Genomic DNA, 15,735 nt, shown 5'->3' on the forward strand with positions numbered 1-15,735 from the left:
TAGTTATACAGTTCCATTAAGCTGTTATTTTATTTTTCAGTTAAGTTCTTATTTACACTATGATTGTGATGTTGTTAGTTGTGAGGATTAGTTGCATGTATTTATTTGTTACTGTATTCACCGTAAAGTAAGAACTAACTAATCATCTTTGTAATTAATGTTGGAGAAAAATTTGTATCGACGACGCCAATAAATAATAAATGAAAACAAAAGGTGCTTAAATAGGTTCAGCTACAAGCGTCTCTAGGCTCTAAAGGTGCATGGGTTCACAGCTATGGCCTATGCGAGAAGACCACACTGCTTTTAGTGTAAATAGAATTGTTCTAACTTGTATTTATTTCATCTATTAATTTATCGGTTGTGCAAATAGTAATTTATGATACAAGATGTAAGAGAAAACGAGTTTATATTTTCATAAAGGCTCGCAGGCTTCCACTTCCTATACTAATGTGACATACCTCTATAACGTGGGCATATATTATTGAAGTTATAAAACATAATAAACATTTATGTTTTACTTTTATAAAAGAGGTAATTGACAACAACAACAACAAAAACGTTAAAAGCAAATGAGGTAAATTTGGTTCACGTTCCACTTCATTAAAAGTACACTTTTAATTTATTTTTAAACTGGTAAATCAGAGGATAGAATTACCCCAAAACACATTTTCATTTAAATAAAATAAATACGCAAGAGAATTAACGAGGCTTAATACCAAAACGAGTTTTTAGCTCCATTCAGACTTACTCGCTATCATTTACAAGAATTTAAAGGTGAAGGCCGTGATCCTAAAAACCAAAACGAATTGTTCAATTTGCGGCATGCATCTTTGAGAAACGTGATTGAGCGAATCTTCGGTATTTTCAAATCTCGTTTTTTGATTTTTAAGTCGGCGCCTCCTTTTCCTTTTACAACACAAGCAGAATTGGTTTTAGCTTGTGTTGGATTACATAACTTTCTACGGAAGCATTGTCGGTCTGATGCTTTTCCAGAGGAAGCGATCACTCCAAACAATGACCAAGCAAACTTTGAAGAAGTTATACATGTGGGTGCTCTCGAATCTCAACAAAGAGAATATGCTAACAACTAGAGAGACTCAATAGCTTTAAGTATGTGGAATGACGCTGTAGAAGCTGGAAGTCAGCGTTAATGGTTACTTCTACGTTTCTCAATGATTTATAACTTATTTTTTTCATTTGTGATGGTGTTATTTTCTGGATTTATCATTTTAGAGGAACAAGTCACATTAAAATGATATGATTGAGTTATAAATAAAACGTGGTTGAGGTTTGTTGGTATGATTGTTTATTCATGCCACGTTTTGGTCATTGAGAAACATGATTGTTATTCAATAGGAAAAACAAAACGTGGTGGTGCCTCACATATAAACAATCACGTATGATAAAAGAGATATTGATTTTGTCATCTCAACTTTAAGAATACATGAGTTAACTATAGTATTTTGAAAGTTATGAGTAATGAGTTAAAATGTAATGAATCTTTGTTCCAATAACACCATAATTTAATAGAATTAACAAATCAGAAAATACTCAACTTTTTGAATAACAAAAGATTTATATGGAATTTTAAAATCACCAAAGCAATAACACAAGACTTTTTAGGAATCTAAGAATCATGTTACCAATAACAATAGAATCTTTAAATTCTTCAACTCCTTCAAAATCCATCTCCCACTAACCCCCCTTATATTAAATGTTGTTAAGACCTCTCATTGGCCATCCTTCAAATGGATGTCTAGTAGATGTGTGGTTCTCTCCGATCTTTAGGAGCAATGAAAATTGGAACAGGTTAATTGAAAAACAAATGCCCGTGTCCATTTGATTTTAAAGAGTGTGATATCTAAATTTTTTGCTTAATCATATGTAGCGCGTGGTTTCCCTTGTGGTTCTCTTTTTATTTTGTTTAAGGAGTCTCACCTCTACCTCGCTATCTTTTGTTTTGGTCTGCGATTGAGGTTAATTCTTTTGTTTCACTGATGTATTGGTTTGTTTGGGTCCATATATGTATGAAAAAATTGATTCCTAGTGTTGAAATAGATTTATAAAAAATGTTGTTTATAGTGTTAGAGATTTATCCTGAGGTCGTTAAAAAAAGAGATATATCCTGAGGGAGAAGAGTTAGTGGATAAGTGGCAAGGTTGACACGCCAAGACATGTATGCTTCATTAGTTAAAAGCTGAGACAAAAGCTGAGACGATGGTTGTATCAGTAAGTAGTAACTGATTTGGGACTGGCTTGCATCATCCCTAGGGGAACTAACGGTGAGCAATGCACCATCTTATCCCAACCGTTGAGACTAGCTCTTAAAAGCATTGTTTGCTAGAGGTTTCCCATTCTAGGTTTCTGTTTAGTTTACTACTTTTGAAAAAATAATTGAGCCGTATTAATATCGTTATAAATTAGGTTTAATATTTTAAAATAAAATTTTATTTTTTCGTTTGGTTTGTTGTTTTGTCTTGTATGTTTTCAAATTTGCATTTTTAATAGAACTAGATCTTTTTTCCGCGCTACGCGCGGATAATATAATTAGTTTTGTTATATTTACTATTTTCTATTTATATGAAAATTTTCACATTTTTAATTTTATTTAACTAATATTTTAAATTTAAAATAATTTTTCTGTCTTACCAGTCTGAAGTGAATATTTTTATTACTTTATATGTAAACTACTGGTATTTATGGATAAGTTTAGTATTACAATTTTCATCATTATAGCATGAAAATAATATTATTGTCAAATATGTTTCTATTATAACTAACAAAAAATAGTAACACAATTAACTAATAAAATATTTTTTAGCATAACTGAATACTGTAAATTATGGAAATTATATTGTGAATGTATTTTGCTAAGTCTTGCTTTTTGTGTATATGTTTTTTTGGAACACACTTTTAGAAAATTCTATTATGAACTTATATTACTAAGTCTTGCTCTGTGTGTATATTTTTTGTTTTACTTTGCATTGTTTCTTTATTTTTCTTATTCTTTAATTGCAGAGAATTGTTATTTCCATTTCTTTACCATCATTCTATCTTTTGTTGTTATTCTATAAAGGATCCGATATTTTTTTAGTTGTGTATGTGCTATTGATAAATTTGTTTATTGTTTTGGTATAAAGAACAAAGTATCATGAAAATATTCATGTGGCTGAAAATAAATCACAAATATATATATACATATATATATATATATACAATATAATTTGATGACATTTTGTTATATTTCTTGAGTCTATATATGTAAATTTACTTGCAAAGAAGTTGAATGTTGTCGTCTCTATATATGATGTAATTTACTCTTTCATGATTTAATATTTATTTATTGTTTGGATGTCATTTTTATTTTATTTTTTGGATTAAGAGCATTTCTAATGTAAAATTCTCTATTTTCTTCAAAATAGAGTAACTCTAAAATGAAATTAAATTCACTTTAACTCTAATCCATTTTTGGAGTAAAAATAAAGTAATAAACAAAAAAAAGTATCATTCCAGTTATAGAGTAAATTCATTTTAATTTCATTACGAAATTAAAAAATAAAATGGAGTTGAAATATTTATTATTCTAAATTCTATTTAGAGTGAATTAAAGAGTTGAGTTGGATATGCTCTAATTATCAATGATGACTCATATTTTTAAAACTTATGCTTTTGCCTTCCATTTCTTTCTTCTTCCCTTAACACTGATTACACTATATTTTTTACATGATTAGTCAAGACAAACATGATATATGACTCCACCCATTCTTTATGCTGGTCATATACCTTAGAAGATTTTGATTAATTTTTATTTGTTTTCTTTTTCCAATTGCAATGTATAGTTTTTTTTACGGTTGGACTTTTTCTAATATATTGAGATATCAAAATATTAGAAGGTATGGAAACTCTTCTATGTTGTCTTGAGCTGGATATAATTTATAGATGTTGTGAATTAATTCTATTTTGTTTAATAACTGGAAAAACATATGTATGTCTTCATTACATCACCATTAATTGACCTACCTTATTTCCTTCCAATTAGGACCGCACAGAATGAGAGAAATTCAAAGTGATACCACTTTTAAAATATTGTCCTCATATTTGTGAAAAGTTAGTATACAAATTATTTCATCTGTTTCAAAATGTAACTTAGTTTTAGCTAAAATCACTAATATTAAAAAGTTATTACTTTAAATATCCGTCATTTTTTATAAAATTCAACTAATTAAAAAACAATATACATAATTTAATTGCCCACAAAATATCGACTCTCCATGTCATTTGCAAAGTACTCTTTCTGTTTCATTATACTTGATATTTAAGATTAATATTCATAGATTAAAAAATATAACATTTTATCTTGGTTGCATAAAAACATCATTAAATAAAATTAATTCAACCAATAATGTTTTTTTACCATTTTGTAGCTGGTCACAAATTTCAAACAACATTAAATATTGTCTAGAATATAGAGAACATTACTTATTATGAAGCAAATTAAAAATCTTAAAACACAACGTAAATTGGAACTGAAGGAGTATAGTGTTACTGTAAATTATAGTTTGTTTTAAAGCTTATAAATACCTGTTTGGAAAAAAGGGCTAATTAAAAAAACATTTTAGAACACAAAATGGCCTTGTCTATTTATGTATAGGAATTAGTAACAATGAGGGAAAACCATGTTTAGTCATGACTCCTGATCGAACCAGAGCAGATGTCTTTCCGTTAATGCTTTAAAATTGTTTTTTCGCTCAATTTCAAGATGTGAAAATGTATTATTGTATAGTCAAAATCTTAAGCCGCATACACAAAGAATTAGCTGTTGTATTTAACAATGAGAGAATCAGGATCACTGCCCAAAATCACACGCTCAGATTGTGCTGTATAAAAATATCGTTGTTTTATTTACTTAAAAATAATTGACAAATATTAAAATTATGAAAGTGAAGTTGATTCATTCTTCAAGAAATTTGGGACATACGTTTTATTTTAAAAACCGTGAATTCATGTAAACCCAAAACTGCGTTCTCAACCATCAAAATTGACTGGTATTAGTGCAGACCTTTGATGATACTCTATAGAATATGTTTTAAGTAGAGATTCTCTCTCTCTATCTCATACGCAAACTCCTCTGTTTTGCTTTACATATCAATAGTTGAACAAAAAAGGTTTATATAACAATATATACATTCATCTTAAAAGATTCCAATAGATCATTTCAAATCTCCTGCAAAGTGCGAACACAGTAAACATCAGCTCGTATGTTAGGCTACTTTATGTGAAAAGGTTAGATGGATTGTAATGAGAAAGGCAAATGCGGTTAACTTACTTGAACCCAGAAAAAAGGCTAATGAAACATGAAAATTGAATAAGTATACAGAGATAACTGCAGTGAGAAGCAGTGCCACTGTTGTCAAATAAACCTACATACATATTGATAAAGGTTAAAACCCATATACAAAGGTGACTACTTGGGGGAATCTGCTGGTGAATTGAATATGCATTTTCCAGTTTACTACCTTTACAATATTCTCTGCATATTCCATCACCATCGACACAACAATACCACTGCAAAACAAACATGGGAGTAATGTTTTAATGTGTTAACTACACATAAACTGAGATTAAGAGTTAAGAGAAGAATTTGGCCTCAGAAGCAGCTTTTACCTGAAAAGTGTGGTTAAGAATCATCAGTACTTCGATGAATGAGTACCCATGGAAGAATCTCCTGAAAATGATAAACCGACCCCTCTAATACCTGAGCAGCGACATAGCGGGATAATAATTCAGCAACCCGATAATAATGAGCTCTCTGATACCAACACTATAAATAAGTGGCAGTTTCTTGAATTAATTTACATGAAGCTTGAGGAAATTGGTTACTGAATATGTATACAAATACGAAGATGAGTTTTGTCTTAACTTATTTGCGATGGCATCGAAATCTTGGATCAATATAGCAACAACACTAAAAGCCATCCCAAAAACAGACATAGATAAGTTCTGTACTTTTATATTCCCTGAAGGCCTCTTATTATAATAGCCTGAAAAATTGAAAAGCATACCCTTTATGATCTCAATGAAGCCAAGTTTTACGATGGACTAATCATATTCTACTGCTATGAATAACAAAATATATCAGTAAAAGAGAAAACAAGACAGGGCTAAATTTGAGTATTTTGAGGGAGAAGTCCTAATAATCTCACCTATGTATACACTCCGGTCGAAATCACTTGAAAGAGCCATAACCTACAAACAACGACAAATAATCACATGAATTGGTGTAGATGTAGAAGAAACTTCACAACTCTTAGGATGCTAAGGTGGATATAGAAGCTAATGTCTGAAGTACGCGATCAGAACATCAAATGTAATATTCAATATGAGACTATGTAGTGGAAAATCAGTAGAGACTAACCATGGAACAATTGAAAAGATTTAATGAATCTCATGTTGATAGCTGTCAATAAAAGAAGAGAGGAAAAGTGTTGGGAGAAAACTTTGAATTTAACTAAGCTGTGGTGCACTAAGAAGTGAGAACACAGTAGGATGCCCACTGAGCCTTCCTGAACCTGTTAGCCTCTTCACAATTGACATCCATAAATTCATGTTAAGAATAACTATTCATTGGAAGCTAGGAAATCCATTTGGCTGAAAAATCAATTACCTTGAGGATCCGAAATTCCAAAAACCAAGCTTTAAGAGTGGTTTCTTTTTTGAAAATGTTTCAGGACACGAAAGCAAAGAAGAATCTCACTATCCGTTATTTCCATGTCATCTCCACATCGTTGAAGGTCTCATCTTGCGATCTAGTAGACGACCATTCCGGCACCGATTGCAGTAATATAAAGCGACGGGAGAGTTTTCGGTGAAGAGGGGAGACTCCCCGTTGGGTTTCATCGCCATAGCTTCAGCTTCTTCAATGGAGGTTAGCGTTTCTGGGTGGATAAAAGTATAGCCAGAGGGTTTTATAAAGATGGAGTAACAAAGGGATGCGAAACGAACTAAAAAAGTGGAGAGTAATGAATTCAATTGATTGTACAGAGATGGGTCGGGATAACGGAGATTTCATGAAGATGAAACGAAGAAGACGAAGTGGGAAAGTCATAATCGCTTGATCGAAGCTTTCTTCATATGTTAGGGCTTCTTTGGGCCACTACACGAAGAAGCCCACTGGTTTTTATTTCGACAGAAGAAACAATGACGTGGAGATCTATTATTGGTTGGAATTAATAATCATAGGTGGACACCTTAGATTTTGAGCTTATTCTCCTTTTATTATAGGTTAGATTTTGGTTCGATGGAACTCTTGTTATATTATAGTATACATTTACTCTGTGCCTATGTGTTACCAACTAGTACGTGTTAATCAACAAACCAAACGAATGTGGTTCGTATTTTATGTTGTAAAGTCCACATTCAGTAAAACCCTGCAAATTGCTTCGTGCCTTTGTTCCTTCGTCTCGTTAACCATATGAATTAGGCCCAATACTTGTAACAAATGGATTTGTTATAATTCGAACATTGACCTGGATGACCCATTGGACTCTTTGTTCAGTGCTCATGCAGGTCTTTTTGAGGCTTTCAGTATAATATTTTATCATGGGCCCTAGAAAGGAGAATCATTTTTATTTCAGTAGCCATTAGCCGAAATGCATGCTTTGGTCTTTGGTCCCGAGTCCCGACTGATAGCACAAAGCATATGTTCTTTTATTTCAGCTGTGCGTCTTCATGTTTAATATGTGATCAATAAACCTGCTATTAAACTATGAAATGTACATTATTTTAGTATATCATTAGCATCTTTTCACTTTTGGTTAGTGCTTCACCACTGTCCTTTGTACAAGAGTAATCATAATGGTTTTGTTACTTTTCCATCAAATTAATCCACCTTTTTATAACACTTTCTGGATGTTAAGCAGACTTTTGAGACTTTAACCGGCAGTTTATAATAAATGGTTATAAACTTTCTGTTTTCCAGAAACGATTACCATCCGTTTCATTTAAAATTTTAACAACTGTTGTAATCATATCAATCAACTATTTTCCTTCCATCCGTCTGATTCAACATAATACCGTTTACGTTCAACATAAGTATGCTCTAGTGGAAGTAGGAATGATCCGTCCCATCCCGTCTCGTACCGCAGCGGACTCGTCTTCGAGCGGGTCACGGCGGATCAGGCCCTCGCGGGCTACGATCTCCAAAATGGTTGACCAAACCCGTACTGCAAAACATGTACGTAGGCCTTTGCGGATCGGCCAGCGGGACATAGAATTACAAACGGACATATGACTCCTGAACGCTTCAAGACATGATTCAGGACGCTTCATCAGTTTCATGATGTATCAGTAAGTGAGTTTAGTCAAGGATTAAACTGGATAAGACAATATACTTGTTAGTTGAAGATTTTAGTTGGATCAAAACACTAGTTTATTTACTTTTGTTAGACTCGAAACATTTTAAAAATAAACAATACTTTAGTTGTTGAATCCAAATATTATAACTCATAAGTTCATAACAAATGTTTTAGTTTTCTGAATCCAAAATTAAATAAAACCAACACCAAATCAAAGATGCTATTCCCAAAAACAAATAAAAAGAAAACACCAATCACACTTCTTGTTGTTCATCATTATCACCAACAAGCGACAAAAAGATGGAGATTTCTCTTCTTCACCGTCAACTTCTTCTTCCGCAAATAAGAATAATAGAAGTCATTTAAAGATATATTGAAACCTAAAACTCCAAAATGTATGATAATGTGAACAAATACATATAGGCAAAACAATGAAGAATCCATTGCGGGAACTAGATCTTCTTCTTCGGTGGAAAGTGAGTTTTCAAATTCCTTATGATGACTCGAAGAAGCTCCACCGGTGCAGATCGAAGGCGCTTGGGAGACCGGAAGCATCATCGACCCTGAAACCACCATCACCGGAGCTACATAACGTAGAATCGCCTTCTCTCTCTCTCTCTTTCTCTCTCTCTATGTTTTAGGTGAAAGCAGAAATGGAGATTTAGGGTTGCGGGTCTTCAAAATCCCGCAGGTTAATCTGTAGTCCATCCCGCTTTCGACCCGTCCCGCTTTGAATCCGTCCCGCGAGATTCGCAATTTTGTGGGCTTACCAAATGGAGGCCCAATTCCACTCTGCAGCAAGTTTTTACGGGCCAGGTCCGCGGTCCCGATCCTCGATTGCCGTCCCTAAGTGGAAGCCAAAAAAAATAAATAGTGGTCACATTAATCAACGCGTTTATTGACGCCGACATTCATTATTTATTTTGTTTCCTTTTTGTCAATTTATCATAAACTGTGTTTCCATGCGACTTCTTGTTACATGCATATTTTTGTTTATGCTGCACGCGCCTGGCTAAATTAGTACATCTAATTCTTAAACGCACTTTTTGTATCTGTATCTAGTACTCTGACTGTATAACACTATAACATATTTAGCGCAACAAAAATCCCCTATTAAAATTACCGCTCAGTTATGCTCGTTTGACTCCAATCAAGTAGAAAAAAGAAAACAATTAAAGTAATAAAGATTGTCTAAGTTACCCTACATATGAAAGATGTTTTTTTTTTTGTCACAAACATATGAGAGATGTTTTACTCTAAATAAATGTAGAAAAACTCAGCGCAACACATATTTGTAACTTTTCTTCGCTCTTTATTTTGTTTCTCTCATTTACTCATAGTTCAATCTTTCCCCAACAATCACACTCGAAGGCTATGACTATATGTCACTTTTAGCGATAATTTTTCAGCTAATATTTTATTCCTCTAGCTTATGCTGTGAATTTCACCAATTACGGTAGAACTTCTATAAATTAATAATGTTGGGACTTTAAAATTTTATTAATTTATAAAGATATTAATTTACAAATTTTTTGTTATTTAGATTTTTTATTTTAAGATATATTTATTCTAAGATAATAAAAACATTTGATTTTAGTGTATAGACATTAATTGTTATTTTTTGAAATTAAATGTGATTTTCGATATAATGTTAATAAATCTTATCAAAAATATACTAAGTGTTAAGAAATTATAAAGATAATTTCATTGTGAATATAAAACAAACAATATAATAATAGGTACTTACTTATATAAAATATATACATATAAATTATTAATTTATAATTTTAATGGGACCATATAATTATTATCTTATTATTTTATATAGATTTGTGTGAAATTTTGAACCGATCCAAGTTGGGACCGGAAAAATTTATTAATTTATAGAGACTATTAATTTATCGAGTATTAATTTATAGAGGTTCTAATGTAGGTGGAAAAACAATCTTTTATATAATAAAGTGCAAGTCGCCTAACTAACCAAAATTTGACATTTGGCAAAACTTAAAAAAAAACAAATTTCTCATTAAAAAAATTCATTTGATCACGGTTTTCCTTAATTTCCAAGTATCTAAATTCTTAAATTTTCTCACAATATCATCACCACGTTCAAAGATAAATATCACTTTTGAAATTGTTTTTTCTTCTATATATAATTTCAATCTTTTTACTTCACGTTCTATTTGATCTCTCTGTTTTTCATCTTTCTTTCTTAATCTCCATTGCTCTGTAGTGATTTTTCTCTCTTTCTATTGAGATCTTCTACGGATACCAATAAATTCCAAACAAGTTCATGATCACTCTTAGTTAAGATTTGGTTTCTTCTTATTTTGTATTAACAATTTCTTAATTGTTTATTTCAGGTTAAAAATGGCACTTGAGTACATTGTTTCAAAGCTTTGACATCAACAAGGATAACGACAATAGGTATGTTCAACTATGTTATCTACAAAACTGGTATTTACAATATTGTTCTTTCTGTGATAAATTACTTGCATTACTTTTGCATTTAACAAAAAACATAAATAAAGAAGGAAGAAGACAAAAGACAAACTAGATTTTAACAAGAAAGAATCATTATCCTGCCAACAGACAAACGATCAAGAAAAAGAAATCTCAAACTACAAACAAAACGAAAGAGGTTCTCTGTAGCAAACATAGTAAAAGAGAAGAATGGTACATAATTTGAAAACACGTATACATATATATATTTTTTTTTTGAAAAAAGGGCACGTATACATATTTTTTCTCTGATTTTATCTCTTATGTTGCTCTTTAATATTTTGTTTTTGTAGCATATCCCACATGCCACAGCTAAGGAATAATGATAAAAAAAACGGGGAAAGGAAACAAAACACCTCAACACTTAGATCAAGAACTATAATGGTGCAAATTGGTAAAAAAATTATTTGGTTTGGTTTGGTTTGGTTTGGCTATTTCACATAGCACACTATCTTACAAATCTTTTTTTCTTGAAATGTTACATTTACACCAACAAAAAAAGTATTACAAATGATTGCTCAGCAATAGAATATGAGAGCGAGAATAGGCTTAGAGCACATAGGAATGCTCTACGTTAACAAGTAAAAAAGTTTGAAAACAGGAAAAAAACAAAAGACAGAGAAAACATAGCTGTAGGTGAGAGAAGACTTAAGTTTCAGGGAAAATGAGAGAGAGAGCATTCCATCTGTGTAACATCATATTGGTTTCTGATGAGTCATTTTTAGAGCAAGCAGTCTGTTCGAGATGTCTTTGTGGACTGTACGAGCTATAGAAAGGGTTGAGTCTATTAATATAAGTTGACTATTTTACGGATGTTCAATTTTTTTGTTTTATTTTTATTATATCAATTCTAACAAAAAAAATATTTTGAAAAGACTTATTTAGAAAAAATACAAATACAACTGAATAGAGAAAATACAGCATTTTTCTGTGTTATCCATATTAGTCAAAATATGTTCCCTTTTTATTAAAAACTAAAGAACATTACAATTTTATATGAAAAAAACATAATTAAAATGCAAGCAAAAAATTGACCCCGTGCGTAGCACGAAATGATCATATACTAGTTTAATTATATTTTATCATGTTTCCTCTAGTGTGTAAACAAATGTATGAAAGCGTTTTTTTTTTCATTGTAGCTTTTAAAGAGGGAAACACTGTCTCTGGTTATAATTTTTATTTTTGTTTTATTATTTTGTTTATTTCATCACTTTTACTCCCATTTACTCTATAACTTTTATTCTTATTTACTCTACTTTATTTATTCTCATTTTCTCCCTTGTTTACCAATCACACTGGAAATAATAGAGTCTTTCCAATATTGATATATACTAGATCATGGGACGCTGATTGTTTTTTTTTTAGTTATAACACAAAGTTTGATATGAATTAGTGTTTTGAATTCTTTTGTACATTATTTTGTTACATAATTTAAAAATCATGACACAATTTATCGGTTACTTTAGTAGAAATTATGGAAGGGTTATTGAGTAGAATTATGTAGAAATGGTTGATTATAAAATTCAAGAGTTTTGTTAAATTTTTATAGAATTTTAAAGAGTTTTTCATATTTAAAAAGTTTATGAAAATATTCTAGTATAATGATTTTAAAAATCTAAAGGATATATGCAAGATTTTTGAAGTTTTATATTAAGAGTAAAATTGTCTAGAAATCAAGTAGTAATAACACTAGAATTGATGAAATTACAAAATAATTAAAAATCATGCTTTTTGAATAACAAGAGATTTTGTAAGTTATTAAATAATTATAAAACCAATAATATTCGATTTCAATAAGAATGTAAAAATCTACTAACCATTAACAATAGAATTTGAGAATTTTAACAATTATACAAATTCACATCCCATTACCACCCCTATGTAGGTATACTTTTATGTTCCAACATTAAAATTATATTATGTGTGTATTTTCATAGCACTACAATTGTCAACTGAGTGAAAAAAACTAAAATTGGCAACTTTAGTACTACTAATTTATTAGATTTAAAAAAAAAACGTTTGAATTCGTGAACCAGTTACTTTATAAACCTATCGATATTATATTTTTTTTGAACTAACATGATTATTTCGATTTGTATTTTAAATAATAGAGATGTCATAATGTTAACTCTCGTGTATTATAAATATGACATAATCTATTGGCACAACATATTTTCATACTAATGTTTGGGTTTGCATACTACTGATGTTTAACCTGTTTATTTCTAAAATAGTTAGTCCACGTCACCAAGCCCATAAAATAACAATAGTCGAAATTAAAAGGAGGGAGTATTAATTAATTAAAGGTGGATTTAACTATATATTAGAAGGGTGTATTCATTTTAAAAATTTACAAAAAATGTTGGGTCTAAAAAGATGATTATGTTTTAATAAGAGAGATTGCTACTGAATATGTTAAACTAGGTGTTCTGCCTGCACATATGGTAATAATGTTTTTACAAATACTTATTATTTTACATTTTATTAAATTAAAAACAACATAATAAGTTATTATTTTATGTTTGTATAAAATTAAATTTAAACATCAAATTATTTATATATGAATTTTTTTATCTATTAATATATGTTTATTATTGTCTTTAGATTTTAAAATATTCACATATTAAAAATATTTTAGAAAAATATTTGTAGAAGTTGTTTTTTGCATGATTTGTCTTTAGTTATAAAATATTTCATATCTTAATTTTAAAAAATTTATAATAGAAGATATAAGTTCCAGATAATAACACAATATATAAGAATTATCTTACTTTTTAAAATATGGTTTTGGCAATTTATTATCTCCAGTTATAATCAATTATCTAATATAACAGATAAATCTAATATATAAATATAAATTATTTTAAAATTATCATATATATATATATATATATATAATTTCATTAAGGATAACCAATCTAATTTTTACATGAGAGCTCTGTTGTAAGAAAAAAACATTTGGCAAATAATAGTATAGATAAATTTTATCATAATATGTATTTGGATCAATATTTTCAATAAAAATCAGAGAAACTGACTATAAAAGTATCAAAATCAAAATATATATTAAAATATATTTTAAATAATAATTTAAATAACAATATTAATCATCCTAAAATCATAGAGAATATGAAAATAAGCAAATTCATTAAAATTATGGAAAAATGTCAAGTAAGCAAATTTACTTCTTAAATAGTATTATAGATTTAGAACACTAAATGCAATTTTTTTTTTCAAAATTGAAAATTTTTTATGAACATTTCCTCAAAGAGCATCAATACAAAATCTTACAAACTAGTAGTAAAGCAAAAGATTGGTACAACATTGAATTTGGTAGATTTAACTATTCAGATACACAACCAAGCTGTGCGCAACTCCGAATCTTCTCGTCATTACCACGGCACCCAAGTTAATCCGGTTAGGAGCCAAAAGCATCCCACTCTCCTCGTAGTCGAAGGTTCCATAGTCTATAAAGCGCAAAAAGAAAAAAAAAAATCCAAAAAACATACCCGATGGCTACGATGACCAAAGCGCAAAGCAGAGGAGGCTCTTGAGACCTGTAAAAAAAACATCGACCAACACTACCAAGCAGTGCCGGTCCTGACATGGCAAACACCACAAGCAATTTTTCAAAAGCTTGGCCTATTATGTATTATATGTAACTAAATTAACATATATATCAATGATTTGTTCTAAAAAAAGGCTGATTTTTTCAAATTTTTTTGGTGGGCTGGAAGCTGGTGCTTGTTGTGTTTCCCATCATGGCCGCTACACTGCTACCAAGGGAGACAAAGGATCAACCAAGATACTGGGATATATTGACCCGCCAAAAAGAGTCACAGAGGAGAGTCTGAAAACTACGAATGTCTGAAGTTACCAAAATCCTTGCCTATAGTCACTTCCGAGATTCAAAAGACGATGAACTTCACCAAGACTAAAGATTGCTCCAGTGACAAATGGAACAAGCTAAATTAACAATACAGGAGTGTCAAAATAAGTTATCTCGCTCAACTCAGCTAGCTTATATATAGTGAGCTTGGATTTTTCATGAGGTAGCTCAGCTCAGCTTATTTATTATATGAGTTTTAATATGTAAACTCAAATTCAGATCATCTAAATCATGACTTAAATGAGCCAACTCGCGATCTAATATAATAAAAATAATTATAAATAATTATAAATAAAAATTAGAAGATGTTCCTTAGTATAATTCGAAATGTAAATATTTTTAAAAATCAGAGACATCAATATTAAATTCTAAATAGGCCAACACCAAAAAATTAATTAAGTTAAAGATAAATGATGATCCAAAAAACTATTCTACTTGAGAGTTTTTAGATGATTCATGTTCAAAATCTTGATCCGTTCAAATCATAAAATGAAATTGAAACATGTCCATATATATAATGGAAATTATCTTTTTGCATAAGAAAAATGGAAGTTATCCATATATATATATGACCAAGCTCACGAGTTAGCTCATGTTCATTAAAGATTGTTCATATAGCTTGTGATCTAAATTAAGTTCGATCATTAAATTCATTTATTAAATGAGCTTAAAAATAGAACTCATGCTCATGAAAAATCGAGCTGAGCTAAGCCAACTCATGAGTTATGACTCATTTTGACACCCCTATTAATAACCAAGAGCAAGACTCAAAAGAACTTTGCCAAGCATCAGTGGGATATGGAACCAAACCGGGCAGAGGAGAACATAGGAAAGAGAGACCACTGAGACAGCGTCAAGATTGTAAGAAGCTATATTAATTGTGTGAATAATGTTCAATGCAATATGCTTTATATACAAGAGTCTTAGGTGTTAAATAATAACAATAGTTTCCTAAAACATGGGATCTTGACTATGGAATATACAGAGATT

The sequence above is a fragment of the Brassica oleracea genome, chromosome C3 (genome assembly GCF_000695525.1).
Source record: "Brassica oleracea var. oleracea cultivar TO1000 chromosome C3, BOL, whole genome shotgun sequence".
Classification (NCBI taxonomy): domain Eukaryota; kingdom Viridiplantae; phylum Streptophyta; class Magnoliopsida; order Brassicales; family Brassicaceae; genus Brassica; species Brassica oleracea.